The sequence below is a fragment of the Epinephelus moara genome, chromosome 13 (assembly GCF_006386435.1).
Source record: "Epinephelus moara isolate mb chromosome 13, YSFRI_EMoa_1.0, whole genome shotgun sequence".
NCBI lineage: Eukaryota > Metazoa > Chordata > Actinopteri > Perciformes > Serranidae > Epinephelus > Epinephelus moara.
Window position 1 is genome coordinate 18,003,974 of NC_065518.1, and position 23,397 is coordinate 18,027,370.

A 23,397-nucleotide genomic window follows, 5' to 3' on the forward strand; every position below is an offset into this window, starting at 1 on the left:
AACCTTGGGGTCATTTTCATTCAAGCTGCCTTTTTTCCCCCTCACCAGCCTGACAGTGACTGTGTTGTTAGAGTGATGAAACACGGGAAAATCCTTGTGCAGATGCACCCAAAATGCACCCAAGCTCCAGAATCACAAAGCACACCGCAGCCGATTCTCCGATCCACACCATCACCATCAAACTATACAAATGCACTTCCAAGCAGGAGGCACATGGGGAGCAAATGTGATCTAACTGTGACTTTAATTTGGTCTGACAAAACTTTTAATAGTGAAAGCAGCCTTTTTTCTCTCTGGTATGAGATGCATTTTAATGGTAGGTGAAAAGAAAGGACTCCTGCAAGATCCGTCTTTGATCTTACTTAAAAGATTTTTTCTTCTTCTTCTTTTTCCCAATTTCTTTTTGCCTTTAGTTTCACTCAGGCAGTCGCTCACACCTTGAACAGAATAAATAGAGGTAACTCCTTTAAGTATAGCCTTAGTGGACTTTTCACACAGCTCATAATGTGGCAGGCCTATCTAAAATGTTGTCAATTACCTAGATTAAATTTATCGAAGACAGGAATCCAATCTTTTCTAATGCCTATGACAACCCATTTGCCTGCATTAGCAAGCCAATATCATTTATCTGCCAGCTGGTTGTGTTTCTCCATATCTGTCGGAGAGAGCAAGCAAAGTATGTTTATATAGCACTCAAACCAGAAAATACAAAGTGATATACAGGGAGAGGGGGAATATATGTCGGCTAAAGTGCTTCGCAATGTTTTTTGAGCAGCATATTCAGTGATATAAGTTTCTGTTGGTTTTACTGTAGTGCAAAAACCAGACACCAAACAGTACACTAGGAAAGCCCGCTCATTACTAATGCTCATGTGACTGTATGTGCATTGCAGATTTATGTGCATACACCATTCATTAGCAGGTGCAAGATCTCGCCTGGACCTTCGGTGTCTCTCTCCTCTTTGTATGATCCTGCATGTCTGCTCCCCCTCGTGGCACCCTCCACTTCAACCCTGCAATCACTCTCATGCATCACTTTAAAAATACATCACTTTAAAAATACATGATAAGGTATTTTCTCCGAGGGAAGAGTTGTGCTGAATGGTGCTGAATTGAAAAACAGCTCATTAGCACACCTACCTGGAATTAAAGGGGCCTAAATCTTCATCGAGAAAAAAAAAACCTGGTGCATTATAAATGAGGCATGAGCATGAGTCAAGCTTCTTAGGAAAGTACGTCGAGCAAATTAAAGTTGGAAAAACAGTCGGAAATTGTGCATTTACTGATAATTTTCGGTCGTGAAAGCAGTCAAATGGTTTAGTCAGTTACCCAGATAAATGAATTAAACAAATGTTTGTCTTGGAAATGTAATTTTTTGTGTAAATTTGTTTGGCATGAAGAAACAAATACAGTTTTAGTGATAACTAGGTATAACAATGGGAAAATACATCAGTTTGAACAGTTGAAAGTTTTAAGTATTAATACTCATAAGACTTGTATATTTGATAGCATAATGATATATATATATATATATATATATACACACTGAATGGAGACAGTTGAGACTCTGGTAATGATTCTGTGATAGAAAGGAGAATCAATGTGTGTTTCATGCCTTAATATGGCCGGCACAACAAATTGGAATGTCCCACCTGTGCAGCAGCAGCAGCATCAAGAAACCCTGAAGACTCGTAGCAACTACCCTTTGGGCTATAATTAGCGACAGTTGAATGACTGCATACAGCAGGACTGAGGAAAGACTGTAGGGCCTAACCAAGAGGCGCTGTCTGCCAATTTCTCCTGAGCTGAGTGCGTATTGTTTGAAAGAATAATTACAGGTTTGTGAGTAGTTTCATTGAAAGGTTGTTGTTTTTTTTGACTGAGAAAAGTCCAGGCAGTAAGTCAGAAATATATTATCATTTCACTCCAAACTCACTGCCATGCCGATGTTGTTTAATGTCATCGCTATTAGGTGGAACTCCAAGTGTACTTGTCATTTTACTGGATTTGCAACAAGTAATATGAAACAAGTAAGTTTAACTTGCAGTCTGTATTAAAGCTGTGTTAAAGGATTTGTCACCACTAGGGGGCAGAAAATCCCCAACCCCAACCCAAACCCACAGTACTGTAGAAGTAAAACAGGTTGAAAAGAGTTTGTACTGAACATAAACTCCTTGAAACCAATTCTTTATTCCTATGTGATGAAGCCATCCTTATTATTCCACAACCTAACCCTAACCCTAATTTCAAGAGTGCTTTGTACTGCAGTCTCCTAAAAACAACACAATTCCTAACATCTCACATTTATCACATGAACATGCCATTCTCTCTATCTGCCTGTCGAATTAAAGGGTAACGGGTGTTTTTCAGCTGCAAACAGGCTGCAATGTAACTACTCTGGGCACGTTTACACCGTCAATTTATGTCCGCTGAAAGTGCTTGTTTTTGCAACTGACATTTTCAGATTATTATTCCAAGTGTCAGTCAAGATTTTGGAAAGATCCCTACAGATAGAAACCTATTTGTTAAATAGTAGGATTCCTCTTGTTAAACCAGAAACATACCTATAATCACCATTGCCAAACCCACCAGACTCCTTTTACATAATCAGTAATATTAGCGTGTATGGAGTGAGCATATTTTCACATCTAACTGGGTGAATTAAGGGTTTATTTCAACCAAATCGGTTGGTGATTGCTGGAACAGTGGAAAGACGAACCAAAATGGCTTTTGTTAGTTTTATTTTGTTTCTGTCGACTTTGATAGAATTGAGTTTTACAATAACAATACTGCTGTTTATTTAAATGGGGTCTGGTGAGTTTGACTATAGCAGTTTAGAAGTTAAAAAGATCTTACTCTGTAACCAAAAGGTCTATCTCTGTGGGAATCCTTTCCATAATGTTGACACACACTTAAAATAATAATCTGAATATGTTAGTAAACAAGGCACTGTTTGTGGCCTGTTTCGCCACTGCTGGCTATAGCGCTCTTGCTCCATACTTGAAAGATTTAAAATATGGTTTGTTCTAATTAGACACTAATTAGACACAGAAACATTGGAAAATAGGGTCCAGGTTGGTTAAGTCCATGATTCACTCATCTTTTTCCTTGTTTCGTCCACCAACTCCTGATGAAACTTTTTAATCTCTTTTTGGCTTGCTAAATGTTTAACTCTCCGTGCCAGCCATTTGTTTACTTCGGAACTTGGCCATTTCATGCTGGGAAGGTAGCGTACAGTCAGTTTGTGTGAGGTTGTTTACTGAAAATGGCTGCCCATGGTTTTATTTTTGGGGGGGGATTGAACCATATGGACTAACAGACCAAAACCATGAGCTGAAAGCTGCAAATAGCACTAGGTTTGCTGCTGTGCTGTAACTGTATTCATACTTCCCTGTTCACAGTGTTACCCTCTGTTCTTCCTGTCAGTGATACTGTACGTGGTGATAAACCCAGATATTGTCCATCCACAGCTAACAGGGAAAAAGTTGTTTCTTGAAGAAATATAAGGCAGACGATTACACCGAGGTTTTGGGTGGAGATTTTCCTGTAGATCAATCATCCCTCCAAGCAATGCCGGATCAGCGTCCTCATGACAATAACTGCTGATCTCTTCAGTCTTTCCTAAAGTACAGAAAAGTACAGGTTTAACGATCCCTGCCTCTTTTGACGTCATCTTCTCCTCCAGGCCACAGTGCAAAGAGCATAATAGATGGTTGGATTTTTTCCAGTATTAGACAAGCTAAGATGTCAGAACAATCTTTAAACATTTGAATCGTTGGATGAGAACACAGTTTTGAACTTGGGAATCAATTTATTTTGTTATGAAACATTTCCTTCGCCCCCACCCCCCACCCCCCTCCCCCCCTCCTGCCGGATGTTCATGTTTGCCAATGCTAATAAGGCTCCCAAAATAAACATGCAAATGTGAGTTAAGACCTACTTCCACATCAGTGCTGTGGCTTCTTAAACACTAAATACCAAAAATGTACAAGAAATCAAAGGTCTTGTTTTAATTGGGGCTCACAAGTAGAATCTTCACTGTATTGATAAGTGGAGTGGAAAGTACATCATTCTTTACCACAATTTTTTAAGGTGTTACTTCTGTACCCTGCCAAGATCCCCCCAAATTTTTGTCTCGCATTAGTAGAAAATGGCAATAAAACAGCAGATTTAGTGGCAAAGGCAAATTCTAAATGTGCTAGAATATTTTGAAATTATTTCAGTCAGTATGATTTAAACTGTCTCTAAATTCCAAATTTAAGGTATAGTCATCATTTACAGTATTTGTCAACTTGTACAACTCCAGTGAAGTGTGATCCTGTCAGCTCCTTCAAAGTGTGCATTGTATTTCATCATTCTTTACCTGACAGTTGTTGCCTCCTTTGTCCCCTGAGTCTCCATTACTGTTACAGTATGAATCAAGTTCTTATTGAAAAGCATCATATCAATGCAGAGTCTGTTGACTTCATAGAAGTCTAAAAATAAAGAGCTGGTGTCATTTGAAATATTAAGCATCAGTTGTCACACACAGCGCAAATCATCAAGAACGGTAAATCTCAATATTAGTCCTGTGCAGATGCTGATCGATATCAAATCTGCCCTCGGGAGACGGAGAAACATGATTCCGACATGCACTCCTGATAGCAAAGGAGAGACTAAGATGATGACACACTTTTCTTTGGCTCCGGGTTGTCAGACTCACTGAGCGCGCAAAAGTAGAATGCACATATTCTCTGAAAATATGAAAAAGCCAAAGGTGGAGGAATACATTATCAGGAGGTGTAGTGGAGCTGGCCGTCATACCCAATCATGTCACCTGTTTTCCTATTCTTGTGTTCAGCACCACAGCACTCAGACAGTTTTGTGATGGGGAGTCTGGAATAAAAACAGCCACGAAAGCTTCTCCCCAAGGGCAAAGAATGTCCTTGTGCCAGAGGTAGAGAATCACCATGGGCGAATATACGGCACCTTAAATTAAATTAACATTTGAAGAGATAACACACGTTCCTGTGATCCTATGAGAACTGTTGCCCGCTGGAAAAGCAGCTTTCTGCAGCATGATAGTCAAATCATAGTCAAATTATTAAGTATATTTAATTGCTTTTAGATTCTGTTGGCAAGCAGTACATTGTTGCTACAATATTACAAAGTGCAGTCGTGCCTCTAAATGATAAAAAGTCAAACTCAATTTCAATTCGTTGTGATTTAATTTGTCCTTGGTGCTTTGTTTTTGACTTGTAGTGTTACTTTTTCAAAATTGTACCAAAAAACAAAAGTTCAAAACCAACTGTCTGTGTTGATTTGATTGGTGCAGTATCTGTGTATGAGGGCACTAAGCTTAGTTAGTATTGCTTTACTTCCAAATGTCACATACTGTTAACCAGCTGGGGTACATGTCAGCTGTTGTCCCATCTTTGATTTGAGCACTCCCTGCATTACTCATGTGACAGGGTCAATTATACAGCAGTAACATGTGTAACAAAGTCAAATGTACATTTGTAATATTAAGTATTATAATTACACGAAATTTGTTCCAGTTATTATTACCTGACATCCTTAGGCCTCCATAGTCAATATATGGAAAGTTTGATACTTCTGTACCCCTACGTTCACTTTTGGGGGTACCCCACCTATAATGTAGTGTCTCCCGCCTTTTTTGTTTTCACCTCTTACTGTCAGGTGTGTTTCCTGTGTTTTGTTGTACTGAATTGAATGTAACATGGCCGCCTTTTGCTGTTGTACTCCATGGGAGATGGGCTCGAGCTTACATGGTCGTAATTGAAGGGGGATTTTGTTTTTACCTCATACTGTCAGAGTTTTCAGGAATAAACGGAGATCGTCTTAAAGACATCCATAGTCCGGGCCTCGTCATATCAACACAACGCAGACAACACTTAAGTCCATCAGTTACACTCATACATTATCATACATTACTGGCTGTCATGATTTGAATTGCAGGGCAGTGTACGAGTTTTGATGGTCAGGGTGATGAAGAGATGCAGCTAATTCTAGCTACACCCCCTCTTCTGTGTTATGTATGATAACCTGAGTGCTCAGGAGCTGTCTGTGACTTATCAGATGTCGAAGCAACATGGGCAAAAAGTACTATTTAGTGGGAAACACTACTAACATTAGCAAGCTATGCCAACTAATACCCTTTCTCTACCCAAATTAGCGTGTAAATGCAAGTTTTTTTAAAGGTTAAAGCTAAAAACAGGCGATGGGGGTCTTTTCCGTGGCTAGTAGACGAGTATGCCATGTCATGTTCAACATCAGGAACCAACAGAAATCAGGGTTAGTAAACAGTAGCAAATTTGTGGCTGAGATGACGAAGAGTTGTAGAGGTTACCAACAGTCGCAACATAAAGGGGCCAAATTAGCACGTCCATCAGGTTGTCATGTTTCCACCACTGCCAATCGGAGCTGGGGGCGATAAACACCCGTGACTACTGCAGAGTCACTTGTCTCTGGAATGAATGCTAATCGTAACCTTTCCCACTAAAGATAAAAACCAGATGGTAGCAGGCGTTAGCGGGTTTTTTTGTCTAGTGGGAAAGGGGCTGACCTTCTACTTTCCAATCAGATGTTTTAATCACTATGCGTTCTTATTGACAAAGGGGAGAAAATCTCTCATACCAACAATCATTTTCCAGTCAGTCTCCACTACAGAAGTTGACAATCCATCTCCTACATGAATGTACAATATGAAACTGACTGGACTCCAAAATGGCACCCATTTACCTGAATGAAAAAGTGCTCACCTAGCACATGAGCCCAAAAAGTTTTCCCACTTTCTGGTTTGCTTTCATGTTGTGTGACTCTTGATAACACATGTTCCTGTGATCCTATGAGAACTCTTGCCCAGTGGAAGAATTCAGTACTTGAGGAGACAAATGGAACCTGCAGCAGACTGTCGGGACACTTCGGCTGTGCCAGTACAACATGGATCTGCCAATGCCTAACAGTGCCATAGAGGACACAGCTAGCTCCACAACTGTCACTCCATGAATAATGGTGCATGCTGATGGTTCTGGGTTGAATCCCAATCAGAACACACAGTCACAAGTGTATTTAGTTATGACTAAAACTTTGGATTTAGAATATTTTTTTCTCCAGTTGAGGGATTTAAGTTAGAACGGTCCAACATATTATCTGCAAAGATTTATTCATGAAAAATACCATATGTGCCTTTGACCATAACCTTTTTATATGGTCTTTATAGATGGGTGGTACAAGGGTGAAATATGGTTATTATAAACACCAGGATTTCAGTGTGGCATAATTGCCTCTGACACAAACCATATTTTTCCTTTACCTTCCACTTAACCACTTAAGTTAACTGCAAATCGACAGAATATGTGTGCTCTGTGTGTTTCAATGTGTTTGTAAAAATAGCAACAGTTCCATGTGGAGCTGTTTAGAGGTTAATTGGTGGTGCAGCGAGTAATACATTGGATTGGTTAGATCTATATGTGAGGTCTGTGAATTACAGGAGGGCTTGTGTGTAATTCAGACAGGAGAGCCACTTAAAGTCCTCTGAGAGTCCACAACAAACTAGAACCTTACGGCCTCCGATAATATCTTATGGAAATAGCTGTGATGTAATTGATCATTCTGCATGGATGTCCTTCATTCAGCTCGGCCCTTATTGATACACACCCCAACCAGAGTAACGCTCTTTCTGCAATTTTCTATACCATTATTTCTAGCAGGTTGTAGTTTAAAAAATACTGGACCTGTTCAGTGATGCAGGTTTTGACTTTGATGTGAGGGCTCAGCAGTATCAGCCTGACATGTGCTCAGCAAACCAAAAGCATGCAGTTAGCCACGGTTGGAGGATGTTGTAGAATATATTAGTCAGAATGAGGGTGCACTGCAGCTTTGGCCCGCCACCTGCAGCATTGTGTTGTGTTTCGGTGTCACACAGCAATGGTTTTAACATCCAGGCATTGAGAGCGCTTTTCTCAGGGCATGCAATACAGCAAAATGTAAATTCTCAATTGTTGTTCATGGATTTGCATGATGTGGATGCTCTTTGTCATTGTTTATGTACACAAATAACACCTACTTATCTACAGAACGTCAGTTTTATCAAACAGATATTCTTTCTGCAGCGACATCATTCCACATCCTGCAAAATATATTTTTTTTCCTGGCTTAAATGGAGACGATTTCTCTTGCAGAAATCAGTAGGAAAAATGGTCTTTCTCTGCTGAAAATACTTTCCTCCTTTCAACAGAATGTTTCCTAACTTGTATGGGCATTGTATCAACAACACACTACACAGGGGCTGGCTTGTGTTGCACAGATGATGCAAAGCTGCTGCAAGTTTGCTTTATAGTTGTAACAGCTTGATGCCACCTTGCCAAAGAGAAACATAAAGAGGGAAAACATGAATTGGACCTTGCATTGTGTGAAGTGGTACTATTTTTTTGTAATGCACAGTATGGGTTTTGAATAATTTTCCCTCTGATTGACATGTAAATCCTTAATAATAATATAAAAAATGCATTGCCATTCCAGATGAAGTTGAGCAGAGGGTTGCATGAGATTTAAACAGAGCGCATGTTGCATTTTAAGGAGTTATTTTAACGATAGTTTACTGTCTTAATTTTCGCTGATAGGATATTTGAATGCCTTTGTGTTAATCTGGTGATATTGCCATGAGCAGACTATGAGACAATGGGCCCCTGAGCACAGACATGCAGAGGCCGCACCACCTCTCCTATAAGAGCAAGACACGTAGTCCTTTAGTTGTTTAACGTCTCTTTGTAGCAGTTATGCATCTCTTTGAAGTTCTGGGTTTCTTTGTAGTTGTTTTGCCCTTTTTTTGAATCTCTTTGCAGTAGTTTTGTGTCTCTTTGTGGTCATTTTGCATCTCTTTGTAGTTGCTTTACATCTCTTTGTCGTCATTTTGTATCTTTGTAGTTGTTTTGCATCTCTTTGTAGTAGTTATGCAACTCTGTGGCTTTGAGTCTCTTTTGTAGTCATTTTTGTGTTTCTTTGTAGTTTCCCTTTTATGTCTGTGCTTGTTTTGCCCCTTTTTAAGTCATATTGTGTCTCTTTGTGGTCGTTTTGCATCTCTTTGTAGTTGCTTTTCTTTTCTTTGTTGTCATTTTGTATCTCTTCGTGTTTGTTTTTGCCCCTTTTCGTAGCTGTCATGACTCTCTTTGTAGTTGCTTTGCATCTCTTTATGACCTTTTTATGTCTCTATGTAGTTGTTTTATGTTTCTTTTGGAGTCTCTGTCTGGTCTGTACGAGTCTCTTAAAGTGTCATTTTCCAGGTGAAGGCCAGGGGTGCCCCCTCAGCCTAATCCCATCCATGGATATTACCATTATCAAAGACTTAGTGGCCTGAACATGAAATTGGAAACATCTTTAAAAGGCCTAAAATTGAGTTTAAAAGGCGGATATGAAGATCCTCTGATAAACAGAGTTTATTTTTGATGAAATGGAAATTTTTATCACTGCAGATTTGACTTTAATAATAGGTTTAGTTAAAGTCATTGCAGATTCGTCTGGCCTTTTCTGTCAGCACAGCACAGTCGTTTTAAGTTTCTTTTTGTTATTCTTTTGCATCTTTTTGTTGTAGTTATGCATCTGTCTGCGGTCTTGGGTCTCTTTGTGGTCATTTTTGTGATTCTTTGTATTTTTTTTTTGTCTGTACTTGTTTTGCCCCATTTTTAGTCATATTATGTCTCTTTCAAGTCTTTTTGTTTCTCTTTGTGGTCGTTTTGCATCTCTTTGTGTTTGTTTTGCCCCTTTTCGTTGTTGTCATGACTCTCTTTGTGTCTCTTTGCAGCTGCTTTGCATCTCTTTGTAGTTGTTTTGCATCTCTTTATGGTCTTTTGTGCCTCTTTGTAGTCATTTTATGTTTCTTTGTGATCATTTTGAGTGTCTTTAGAGTGTCATTTTACAGGGGAAGGCCAGGGGTGGCCCCTCAGCCTAATCCCATCCATGGATATTACCATTATCAAAGGCTTAGTGACCTGAACATGAAATTGGTAACATTGTTAAGAAGTCTTAAAATTGAATTTAAAAGGTGGCTATGAAGATCCTCTGATAAAGGGAGTTTATTTTTGATGAAATGGAAATTTTTATCAGCTCAAATTTGGTATTAATTATAGGTTCACTTGAAACCATGCGTATGGAACCACCCGCCTTTTCTGTCAGTACAGATCCGCACCTATTAGTGACAATAGAGATAGACATTTAGCTTTTAGCTTTTATTCTCCTCAGCATGGAGGATGAAACACTATCCACAGTGTGTGTGTCTTTGTGCTTGTGTGTGCATTAAAAGCCTGGCAAAGCTCAAGGTAGCTCGTGTCTGCTATTACCATGGTAACTTCTTCCCTCATTAGTGTGAGGCCAGGAGCAGTAAAAAAAAAAAAAAAAAATAGTTGTTGACTCACTTATAGTGCGCCTGCCATGGCAGTTACATTCAAATGCTCCACCACCACTTATCTTTTGCATTATACATTATATTTGTGCATTGATTCTGATTGATCAGACATTAAAATAATTGCCACCTAATGGTATGAATGACTGTTGTCGTGAATAATTCATGGCAAAATTTGCACATTTGATTGCTCCTTCCGATGCTGACATAAGATATTGGATGATATTTAAATGAGCATTGATTTGTTTTATGTCTGTTCCTTCAAAACCCATCTGTGCAGATGGATAACTAGTAAAACCAGTATTTCATAAGCAGAGTGCTCACACTGTGTATGTGTGTGTGTTTGTGTGAATCCAGATGCCTTAGGGGACATGTTCATCTACCCTGATGAAGAAGCACATGAAATCTAACAAAAGGAACAAAAAAAGCCCCTGCAATTCTTCGGTCCCCATGAGGGAAAGAGCTATTTCTATTGGTAGTTTGCTGTAGGGTTAAGCTTAAGGATAGGCTGAGAGTGTCTGTGTGCGTTTGTCTGTGTCTCTGCGTGCCTGTTTATGTTTTTTTCCCAGGACCTAGGAGACGTTGACAGCAGTATTAACAGAATCTGATATGACAAAATGAATCATATAAATGAAGACCACAGCCTCTTAACTTTCCCTTCCTGTTTTTCTTCCTCTCATCTTCCTTTTTCTATGGGGAGCCTGTTCAGCGATTAAATTGTCACTGCACCGTCAGACCTTGACAGGCTGCACTAATCCACGATGCTGTCGCTCCTCTGCTGATCCATCCTGCTAGGGAGGACGTTCTCCAGGCTTAAAGCCAATGGGCCATGTCCCCCACTACCCCACCCAGCTCCTGTATTAAAGCAACACAATTATAAACGTGGGAGCAGACTTACCTGTTGGCAATATCCCATGACAGACCCATCATCTTGCCTTGGAGCTGAGTACAGTCGGCACATTAAGTTTCTAATCCAAGTTAATTAATCGAAAGAAAATTTAGGCGCCCTGAATGTTAATTTATATCTCCTCCTTTTCAGCAACAAGGGGACGGTATATTTCCATCATTATCTCCTTATATATTCTTCTTAAGAACATCTGCTAGACAAACATAATTACCGTTCCTGCTACTAATAACATGCACACTACTGTAACCACATCACTAATTTCTCCATCCATACTCGACGTCACAGTTCTTTCAAGCTTTATATTCCACATTCTGCATGCTCGTCACAAACACTGCAGATGAAAGACTCACATGTCCATATTCAGCTAACAAAGGCAGCCTTAATGAGCATGGCATAGACATGTTGTCAAGAAAACCCACTGTGCCTGGAGACAATTAAATCTTCAGCAAGGTGTTGCTCTGTGATTTACAGTTCTACATATCAGCTATTTTTAAAGTATATTAAATTGCTTTTTGATTCCACTGGCAATAATACATTCTTATTTAAGTATTTCAAGGTGCAGTAGTGTCCATAAATGATAAAAAGTCAAACTGAAATTTAATTTATTTTGCTCCAGAATCATTATACTGTGTCCTTGAAGGGTGTTTTTGACTTGTGAACTTACTTTTTAAGAAATGTGCCACAAAGAAGACATTAAAACTGACAATGTGTGACAGTGCACAATAATATCGGCAGATAAAGGCTTTAAAATGAAATACCAGCATCAGCCTGAAATGAGCAATTCTTTTGATATGAAAGGCAGACAAGGAGACATTTTAATTATGCAACTCTAACTCGTCAAAATAGGTCAGATTTGTCCGAGTTGTGGCTAAAATAGATACGGTATGTTTTACATGCAACCTAAGTTAGAATAGTTTTCTTATTTTGCTCAGTGGTTATGCACATTTTTTAAAGAAAATAGTATTTTATGGTCATTAAGGTATAATAATATATTGATTCCACCACAGGAGAGCCTTCATGTTCTCTGCTGTTAGGTGGAAAACAATATGTGCATATATTGGCATTGACCATGATGCCTTGGGAAATATCAGCAAATCAGATATTGGTGAAAATCCATTGTTATGCATCCCCAGTTGGTGCAGTATGTGTGTTGTGAGGCACAAAAGCCCAGTTTCCACCAAACACTCTTGGTATGGTACCTTTGGAAGCAAAAGTAACCCTTCAGACATGGAACCTAGACCCTAGCGTTTCCACCGGAAACAGTACTCTTAAATGTGGGTGGGGTTGTTGTCACTCACTGCTCAATACAGCACTCACTGTATTTCCTCATTACTGGTGACACAGATGGAAGTCTGCACCTCGTTTATCGTCCACAGAACGAGGCTGCACGCCCACATTTTCAGAACAAAATAAAACAGGCTGCAGTGACAGTCTCTCTCCATTGGATATTTAAAAATGGCAGTTTTGTGTGTTTAATCCTTCTCAGGCAAGCTCAGGGGTTTAGTGTTGCTGGAACCCATTTTCTCCAAGTGAGGATCAGAATACATGCAGTTCACATAATCTGGTCAAAATTAATGTTTATAAATGCTTGAAGATCCACTCATTACTAAACCTGTATGTCATATAAAATTACATTAAAATATAAAGTAGTGGTCAAAGTTGTCACAGTGAAATTTAAGGTGTGCTGATGGATTCACGTTGTCGCATGCATTGAGTAACATTACAAGTAAACGTTCTACCTTAAAAGTCGCCGGCAGTCGGCCCAGTGTATTAAGTTTTTTTCTCAGTCTACAGCTGTTGCAAGAGGCAGCAAAACGTCCTTTCATTTTATAGTTACAGTTTACTAATAAAACTCTCCATGGTATGAACAGTGGTTACATAACCTTCAAAACCAGCCACAACTCAGCCCTGAGCAGAGTGACCGTCCTCTATTGACCAATCAACAGACTGCAGTGTTCACAGCTCCACTTTTAGTACCAGATCTGTGTGCTAGGTACCCCAACAGAGGGGGGACCAAAAATGGGGACCTTACGGAACAGTTCCATTGGTACCATCCACAACTTTTCACAGTGGAAACAGAAAAAAAAAACGTACTAAACTGAACTGAACTGAACTTTACTTGCAAATGCACATGCTGTTAACCAGCCGGGGGGCAAATGTTAGCTGTTGTACTATCTTTGACTTGAGCACTCAGTAAATCACTCACTCATTTCTCCTTGTTGTGATTTGAATCGCGCGGTAACAAATTAGTTCTGATAGTCTGGGTGATGAAAGAGGGGCAGCTAATGTTAGCGAGACCTCCTCTTTTGTGTAATGAAAAGCAACATCTAGTACCAATAGTAATCATTATGTCAAAACACAAAAAAAGGTGCATTTCTTGTTAATGTCAAGTTGTCATAATCAAGACAGACCAAACAATGTTAACTTGTCATTACAAAAACTGAAGGACACTTAATGACAGCAGTCATAAACGTTCATGACATGTACATAATGTTCATGACATGTTCCTGACCGTGTCATGTCATTGTTATGACAGTGTCATGTGACTCTTATCAATCAATCAATCAATGTTATTTATAAAGCCCAATATCACAAATCACAATTTGCCTCACAGGGCTTTACATTGTACAACATCCCTCTGTCCTTATGACCCTCGCAGCGGATAAGGAAAAACTCCCCAAAAAAACCCTTTAACAGGAAAAAACCGGTAGAAACCTCAGCAGGAGCAACTGAGGAGGGATCCCTCTTCCAGGACGGACAGACGTGCAATAGATGTTGTACAGAACAGATCAACATGATAAATTAACAATAATCCGTATGATACAATGAGACAGAAAGAGAGACAGAGACAGAGAGAGATGCAGGACAGACGGTAACGGTAATAGCTTACAACAACATTATTGAAAGTAATAATAATATAATTATAATTCTGGCTATTGTGGTACAATATGTTGAAAGTATATATTAATATCTGATAGTATACATATGTGACAATAATCATATGTGTATAATAACAGTAGAAGTATGACTAATGCAGCAGGAGGCATCTGGCAGGACCACAGCAGCAGCACGACCACACACGTCACACTATCCAGGCACCGCTGCGATATAAGTTAACCTGCGAGACAGTGGAGCACAAAGGCTCCGGAGAAGAAGCCGAGTTAGTGACATGCAGTACGGCCGAGTTAGCGAAATGCAGGAACAGGACATGAGAGAGAGGGAGAGGAGAGAAGGTGCCCGGTGTATTATAGGAGGTCCCCCGGCAGACTAGGCCTAAGTCAGCCTAACTAGGGGCTGGTACAAGGCAAGCCTGAGCCAGCCCTAACTATAACTAACTATATACGGTTTAGAAAATCTCAATACAAATAGTTATGTTTGACCTTGTTTGGAGTGCCATGCGTTCTCTCAGCAGTTTTAAAAATGTCTCTTTTATAATGGGGCTCTATGGAGAAAATTATTTTTAGACTTTTTGCAGTACAGTGATTGGCCACTGGTACAAATGGGCAGCAGGGCTAAATAATGGCTCCTTATTCAGCTCTCTTAGTGCATCTGTGGTGTCCTAGGGAAACTGGCCCTCAAATGTCAGTCACAAACTGCCATGAGAGATGCTCATCCAGACTCCTGAAGCTAGAGGCAATTTCCACAAATATCTCTGTTTTGAAAAATGGGAAAATAAACTCAATAGCTGCAGTATAATTTTAGAAATAGAGAACTCAAATTTCACTTTGACTTTTAGATTATACCAAAAGACTAAAGCACAAACACTCGAGCCTTTGTGTCTGCCATGTTGCTTCTGATAGTGAAATCAGAAAATGGGGAAAAACATCTCTCAGTTCATGTTACCAGCCTAATAAATGCATGAAACTTGATTTTTTTCCCCCCCCTCAACTGCCATAGAGTGTAAAACATCTCATCGCTGTATGTTTCCTTTTTTACGAAGTCACATTTCTGGAGAGAACTGTGTACAATCGCATTTGCGGAGCCAAAGAAGATCACACACGAGATGACAGACTCGGCACACATAAACACAGCATCTCTCTCTCCACTCCCTCTTCCCCACATCAAATGCACGCTAAGACTTCCAATAAAGTAATGACAGAGCATTTGGATGTACTCACGACAAAGAGACTGCATTGGATTTGAAGGCGTCAGTACCGCCCCAGTTAGTTGCCTGCAGCACTTTACTTGTCATTTCATTGTAAGCCCAGCTGGTGAAGGATAACAGCTGCTTCTCATTACTGATGTTTAGACTAAATGATTTTCAGCAGTGGACACAGAAGAGAGACTGTAAAGCTACATCATCATGTTTGAGCACAGAAAACACTTAGACAGCAGACTTTGATATATCTGTAGCCAACACGTGCAGATGGGGTCTCTGGAGGGTTACTCAAGGACTGCCTACTGTGTCTGTTACTCTGTCATCAGGACAGGAGGACCAGATAGAGGAAAGGAAGAGGGACAAGTGCTGCTTGATTGTTGTGATGTCATTTTTTGTTAATAAGAAAACAGTGGAGGATGTAGCTCCCTCCCATCTCTGGGGTACCAGATCTATCAGATTAGGAGTTCAGGTGCAGTGTAGACCTTGAAACGTGTGCTATTACTAAGGATTGTCGTCTGTACTCCACCAGAGGGAGCTGCACTGATGTCATCATTACAGGTAGAAACTTCATGAGAAAAGAGACATTTTTATATTCAGCCCTGAGGAGCTTTTGGTTGCTGCTGTGTTTGAACATATAGTTAAGCAGGTCAAAAAGCTGAGGTGTTAATATTTCTATGTATGCGTGGAGGCAAATTCTATTTACATGTATTTACATGTGTTTTTTTCCTGGAATTATTGTGAAATCAAAGATGACTAATTAGCCTTTATCAGGGAAAATGCAATAATGAGCCTCTGCTCTCTTTCCATAATATTGCCAAACTCCTCCTCTTTTATCTCCCACATTCTCCCCTGACTTCCTAATTTTTCCTCTCTGTCAGAAGCACAGCACAGTAAGGCCCTCTTTGTAGCATCTTCACTGGCTTTATCTGAGCTGCAGCTTGTACATCTTATCCTCAGAAGGGTGTCAAATAAGATAAACAGATCAGTTAGTTGGGAAACACAAGCCAGAGGATTCAGCAAAATCAGGAAAGAAGAGACCACTTCAACAAGAGATAGGAAACATTAGAATAAAATAGAAAGAATAGGTGCAGTTGGTGGTGCTTCACCAGGGTGATATTTCATCCTCAAATGATCTGACGTGATTCTTTATTTTTCCTGATATCTTCGTTCTGCTTGGCACGTTTTCGCAAGAGGGTTTACTTTAGCATTGCAGCGGGAGAACTGTCCATGTTTATTGATGGGACGCTCCTGAATTGAATTAGAATTTAATTAAGTAAAGTAGCAAATGAAAGAAGACAGAAGGAGGCAGAAGGAAATCCCATTGTTCCACCTCAACCTGTCTCAGGCTGAGATCAATTATCAAGCGACAGACTAGTTTAATCCATGTTCTCGGGGAAACAACAAGCAAACTGGGGATAAATATTCATTTGTCAATACAGATAGATGTTGATTAACAGAGCTGGGTTACAAACATTAAAGCTAATTTGGATTCTAATTTAAAAGAGAAATGATGGGGTTTCCATGGTGTTTCTCTTATTTTACCTTGAAAAACGTATTTTTTAATGACTTAAGTTTAATCACACCTTGTTGATACGCAGGCCTTGTTTCTTAATACTTTTATTTTCTTACTTTTTATTCTCATTTCATACATTTATAAAACTGACAAGCAGTGTGTCCCACAGAATTAGAATCTGCGTGTGGTGGCAGCCGACAATGGGGGTGGGAGGGTGTTGATGGATCAGCAAACTTTCCTTTTTTGTGTATGTGTGTGTATCTCCTCTATGAATTCATTTCTTTTCTTTGTGGGTCCTTGAATGCTGTGCAAGGGTGGAGAATTGATCAGTTGATCAGTTTGTGGTCAGATTGATCAGAGCTGATCAGAGTAGATCGATGGATTAGAGGAGCAGCTGCTGCAGAGGCAGGTGAAAGCAGATTTTTTGACCCAGCTTCCAGTGGGTGCAGTGTTGCCATTGGGAGCATAGCCAGTTTCATTTTAAGTAGTTTTTTTTTTTATTTTTTGGGTCACAGCTTGTTTTATTATTTAGTGCCACTCGTCGCCCCTCCCTTTGTCCTCTCCCCACTCCATTTTTCCTGTGTTCCTATGGCAGTATGGTCCTACCTGTTAAGCCGAAAGCTTGTATTTGTGTAACTTTCAACATCTGCTGGCTCAGTAAACAATAAACGGGAGTGCTTGCCTGACTACATCAGTTGCAGGTTGCATTCCTTATCCTAGACATCTGCAGGGTTTGTAACAAAACGATGGACAACTCTAAAATGAGAGAGCTGTTGTTCTAAGAAACAGTGTTCTATTTCTAAATGGATTAACAAACAGTTAAGGGTGCTTTCAGACCTAGAGTTGTCTTACTTTGGTCTGAATCAGGGACTGATTTTCTTACAAAGCTGCATAATTGCCTAGAGTTGGTTCATGTTCTCACGGCAGCATTTACAAGCGGACCAGATCAAATGTCTTGTGTGAAAAAGCTGCTCTTGATGGGTCAGAATTTCCAAATCCAGGAAGTAAACAAAATATTGAAGAAGAGTACATTTGCAAGATAAATGTGACACTTTCTAATGTCACAATGGAGGGACAACTACGCAGGTTGATTTTAGCGCTGCTCATCGTGGACTATATTGCTGTCATTGTTCATTGTAGGCAAACCATAAAGTTTGAAAACGAGGCGCGGCTTGTTTAACCCAAACAATGCTTAATGCGACTGCAGTTGGTTCAGATTGAGGTCAGAACACATTCTCACCACAAACAAACTGCACCAGAGTTCCTTTATATCCGGACCATGTCTTCAATAAGGTCTGGTTGTTTGGTGCGCACCCAAGTGCGTTCAAACCTGCCCAAACAATCTGCACTTAGGGGGCAAACAAGTTGAGTTCAATTGAACAAACCAAACAGGGCAGGTGTGACAGCCCCCAAAATTTCACTTTCACTGCTCCTTGCGTTCTGCTGCTTCGTCTGTGTCCAGAGTACGCTCTGTGCTCTGAGAGTGTGGTGCTCTGAATAACCGCAAGTTATTCTAGCAGTGCTCCGAAAGAACAAAAGTAGAAAACTGATGTGTCAAATTGTGATATTATGGCAGAGCACCACAAAAAGATTAATATATGAGAAACCTAACGAGTAATGGTTGTAAAATATTTAGAAATTATGAAAAGAAACACACACCACATAGCAGAACTGCACCATCCCTTTTTATACTGGGCTGATGTACCATTGGGTTGACTGGGGACCATCCTTTCTAAGTTGATTATCTTTACTGTCAGAACTTAGACATTTCTTTTTCTTCCTCTCAGAAATAAACAACCAGCAGCCAGGACTGCTGATTCACACACATCTAATGTGACCACAGTGAATTTAAAATTCAAGTACATCCGTCCATCATGTGTATTCCCGGACAGACGCTAAGCCATCTTATCTATATGCAAATCTCAGTTGCTATTGACATTCAGGGAGCTCTTTATAGAAAACTGTACAATGTATGTTTTCTGTACGTGTCATGACAGAGTGCTTGACAGGCACAGCGGTGTGCTGTGAGTTAATGTGAAGGCAAGTCTTCCAAAGAGTGATGTTTTCTGCTGCATTGGTGCATTCATATGGGAAGTCAAAAGTACAAAACAGGTCAGAGGGTAACTCCATGCGCCGTCGCTGCCAGGGTGGAAAAAACAAGGGCAGCAGCAATTAATTCACTGTTTTATAAGTCCTGTCTCCCTTAGTTACTGTTGCCTGTCAAGCTGTCCACGCTCACATGCCACATAAGCAGTTTACAATGATAACGGTGTCAGATTTACTTTAATTTTTCAAGCAATTTGTCATGATTTCAGACAGAGGAAGACAAAAGTAGACTTATTTCTAACCAATGACCGCTGGTTAGCTAATTAAGGTACCACTAGCTTTGTGCATTTGTTGAAAATGCTGTCTCTAGCTGAGTCATTTTTAAATTAAAATCTTGTCAAAGGGGTCTTAAATATGCACTTAATTATGCGTAGAGACTGAGTCAGGAATTCAGCACCCTCACTAGCTGATCCATGTGGAATCAGCATTACTCTTGTATTGTGGTGTTGAGCTTGTCTGATATGTGTGATAAAGAAAAATGTAACTGTTAGGTTGCTAAGCTCAAACACTTATCACATAACATTGCCCCAATGTTAGTGGATGGTCAGTTGTTTATTTTCTTTGCTTATAAGTGCCAAAACATTTTTATTGTACAGCTTTAGCCAACTAACTTTATTCAAATAAACATACGACATGGTAAAAACCTCCAGGCTTACTTAAGTAATACTTGTATAGTGCTGACCATGGGGGCAGACATGTATTCCTGAGATGGAACTTTTTGCTGAAGTGCAGGTTTATTTTGATTTTATTTGTTGAAAGTAGAAAGTTCTGACCCTATCAATAAAAAGAAAGTCAGCATTAATCCCAAACAATCCCTCTGTTACCTGTGACAAATGATCTCTGTTGAGATGGACACTGTAGCTAATGCTCCGTGCTCTGCGTGACCTCCACACAGCCTTTGGCATGGTAAATAATGAACTGAGGAATTGCCTTGGCATCTGTGGGACTGCCCCGGACTGGTTATCTGTCAGTATGTTTTTGTTTTTTATTGGTGATTGTGTTACTTATGCCTAATTTAGTATGTGCGGTGAGCCACAAGCTTACTTTCATTGCTATGGAAATACTGCCGTATCTATCACTGTCTTACTGAATGTCTCCCAAATCTCCTTGAGCCAAATGCAGGGAGACACCGAAGTCCTTGTCACTGGCTCTCATGTCATGTCATCTCAATACAAATAAAGATGTCTGTGGCTCGCTCAACTTTACAGAGTACATCAAGTCTTAAAGGAATACTTCACCGCCCAAATTATTATTTATATATCAAATACCCACTCCATGTTATGTTGAACTCGTTAAGAAAACTTTGTTTTTCTCGCATGCCTCTGGTGAATGAAGAAACCGAGAAACCTGAGAAAATTCTTGTTGAATCGGAGTATAAGGGGTCTGTGTTTAACAGCAAAACTATATCAAAAATCTGTTTACAATCTGTCACACACCTAGCACAGTATAATCCAAATCTCATTTATCAAGTAGTATGCTCAGTACTTCCGAAACAGACAGTAATTTTACCCTGCTGAACATGGGAGCTGCTGGTCTACTGCTGCCTCAATCTGTAGTTTGTTTGTGTTATTGTGTGACTTTGGTGAATCTGAACTAACCCTTTAAAACACCATAGTCACACAATAACACAAACTAACTGATAGAGGCTGCAGTAGACCAGCAGCTGCTGTAGTCAGGGAGGTAAAATGGCTTGTCCATGGAGTCTGGCTTTTGTAGAGAGTTTGGTAAGTTTCACTTTTAGTTCAGTTCCCCGTCAGAAAGAGCTGTCTGTTTTGGAAGGACTGAGCATACAACTGGGTAAAGAAGGATGCTTTCACACCTGTCCTGTTTGGTTCTGTTCAATCAAATTCAAGTTTGTTTGCCCCCTAAGTGCGGTTCATTTGGGCAGGTGTGAACACAGCAACGGCACTCGGATGCCCACCAAAACAACTGGAGCGAGACCTTCTTGAAGAGGTGGTCTTAGTCTGGTTACAAACAAACTCTGGTTCCATTCGTTTGTGGTGATAACGTGTTCCAACCTCGATCTGAACCAACTGCAGTCACATGACACATTGTTTGGGTTAAACATGAGCATGTTACAGTCCTGGAGGATTATTAATGTGCACCTCCTCCTGTACTGCCTTAATATGCACATTCAGCACATCCAATGCATCAAAACATTGTTTTCTAGTTGGAGCCGCGCCTCGTTTTCAAACTGTATGGTTTGACTAAAATGAACAATGACAGCAATATAGTCCACGATGAGCAGCGCTAAAATCAACCTGCGTAGTTGTCCCTCCATTGTGACATTAGAAAGTGTCACATTTATCTTGCAAGTGTACTCTTCTTCAACGTTTGGTTTACTTCCTGGATTTTTCCCACATGGAAATTCTGACCAATCAAGAGCAGCTTTCTCACACAAGGCATTTGATCTGGTCAGCTTGTAAAGGCTGCCATGAGAACACGAACCAACTCTAGGCAATTATGCAACTTTGTCACAAAATGAGTTCCTGATTCAGACCAAAGCAAGACAACTCTAGGTCTGAAAGCACCCTAAGGCTTTGATTATACTGCACGAGTTGTCCGAGAGTTTGTGAACAGATGTTTTGATAGTTTTGCTGCTTTTAAACCTGGACCCCTATGACTTCAATTCCTCAATGTTTCCAGACTTTTTGTTCATTGGAATGTAAGAAAGACAAAGTTAACTTTATGAATTCAGTGTAACACAGGGTTAGTAACTGTTATAGAAATGGTCATTTGGGGGGTGAAGTATTCCTTCAGTCAGAAAATCAGCTAATCCCGTTATGTTTTAAATGACAACGAGCAAAGACAACAATTTACCTAACATTAAAACACATACTAGTCTTCATGATTGCCATACTCACATAAAATCTAAACACAGAGGGGGAAAAATTATAAAAGATTAATAAAACACTGTAAAGTACTTACTGTTTACAAAAAGCAAGATATATCAGTAATTAATAAACCACAGTATGAGGAGCCATGCTTCCATGTTTTCAGCTGACACCACAGAAAGTCCTTGATGGATGTCACCAGTCACTGCTGTATTCTCTTTTCGTCTGCACCAAGAAGTTCTTTTCAGTCGTGGAAGCTGTCTGAACTTGTGACAAGAAACCGAGCAGTGTTGTCAAAGTCTCATTTTCTAAACAGTTCAGTGGATATGGACCATTTTACAGGAGAACATGACAGTGATTACATGTTTTGAAATGCCTTTTGGGGTTTTAGGATGTTGATGGCATTGAAGCTTTGTTGATATTTTTTGCAAGTGTGCCAGTCTGCTGCTTGTCACTGCCGTTTCTATTAATCTCAGTCGAAGTCGGTTTATGAAAGGTCCTGCCATCTTTAATTAGATGTTGTCATTGTGTCAAAAACCAAAGCCAGTATAATATTATGATATTTGGAAAAAAGAGCATTGCAGAGCAGCAGGGCTTTTACATGTTCCAACTCACTCATACTTGTTTTTGTAGCTGCTATCAGACTTACTAGAATTCACACAAGCGCACTGATATAGTGCTAAGTTGTATAATTAATCAGAACTACAGTAAGTCTGCCCTGATTTAATGTTTGATGGGGTTCAGAGGCGCTGCTGTTTATTTATTTTTTGAATAACTGAATGGTTTAATTAAATTTATGTTGTATTTACGTTGCTGAAGGAGTTAATCAGAGTTGCACGAGCCTGCTGGATACAACAAATTAGAAATAATTAGGCATTTCTGAATGCTTGATTGTAAAGTAATACTACAGTGTTTTCTCTAACACAAAAGCACAGAGAGAGAGAGAGATTACTTGAAATCTATCTAAAAATCACTGAATCTAATTTATTGAGTGAGTTTGCATGATGAGTTACAAACACTAATAATAAGAAATAGAAACTGCTGCTGCAACAAAAACAGTAATCTGGTGTTTGGGATCAGGAAAGTTTTCAAAATACATAAACACCAAAAACAGTTCACCTCGAAAAAATACATTTATTCACCCAGTGTGCAAATGTTTTACTTATTGGTCAAATCACCAGAAGGCTCAGGACTGGCCTGTTTCCAGATTCAAGGTCTGTAACAGTAATTCTTAACCTTTTTCATGTCCATGGCACCTAAATTGACACACATTAGGTCATGGACCCCCATTTGATAAGATTTTGCTTCAAGGACCTGAAGACAATGTTTTCAGTGTTAGACAGGAAACTGATGAAGACCAGAATCTCTATTGTTGTAAGCTACAGTCGAGGAGATGAACGAGAGAACTGTGGAGGAAATGAAACCATGATTAGGGTTATATACTCACCAGCCACTTTATTAGGTACACTCTTCAACTTCTCCTTATTGCAAGTAGCTAATCAGCCAATCGTGTAGCAGCAACTCAGTGCATTTAGGCAT

At 39.7% G+C, this 23,397-nt stretch overlaps 1 protein-coding gene across 1 annotated transcript in view; it reads left to right on the forward strand.

The window, feature by feature from the left end:
* The window catches only part of nrg3b (neuregulin 3b), a 303,274-nt gene that overhangs the window by 141,951 nt on the left and 137,926 nt on the right, over positions 1-23,397 (forward strand). The window lies entirely within an intron of this gene.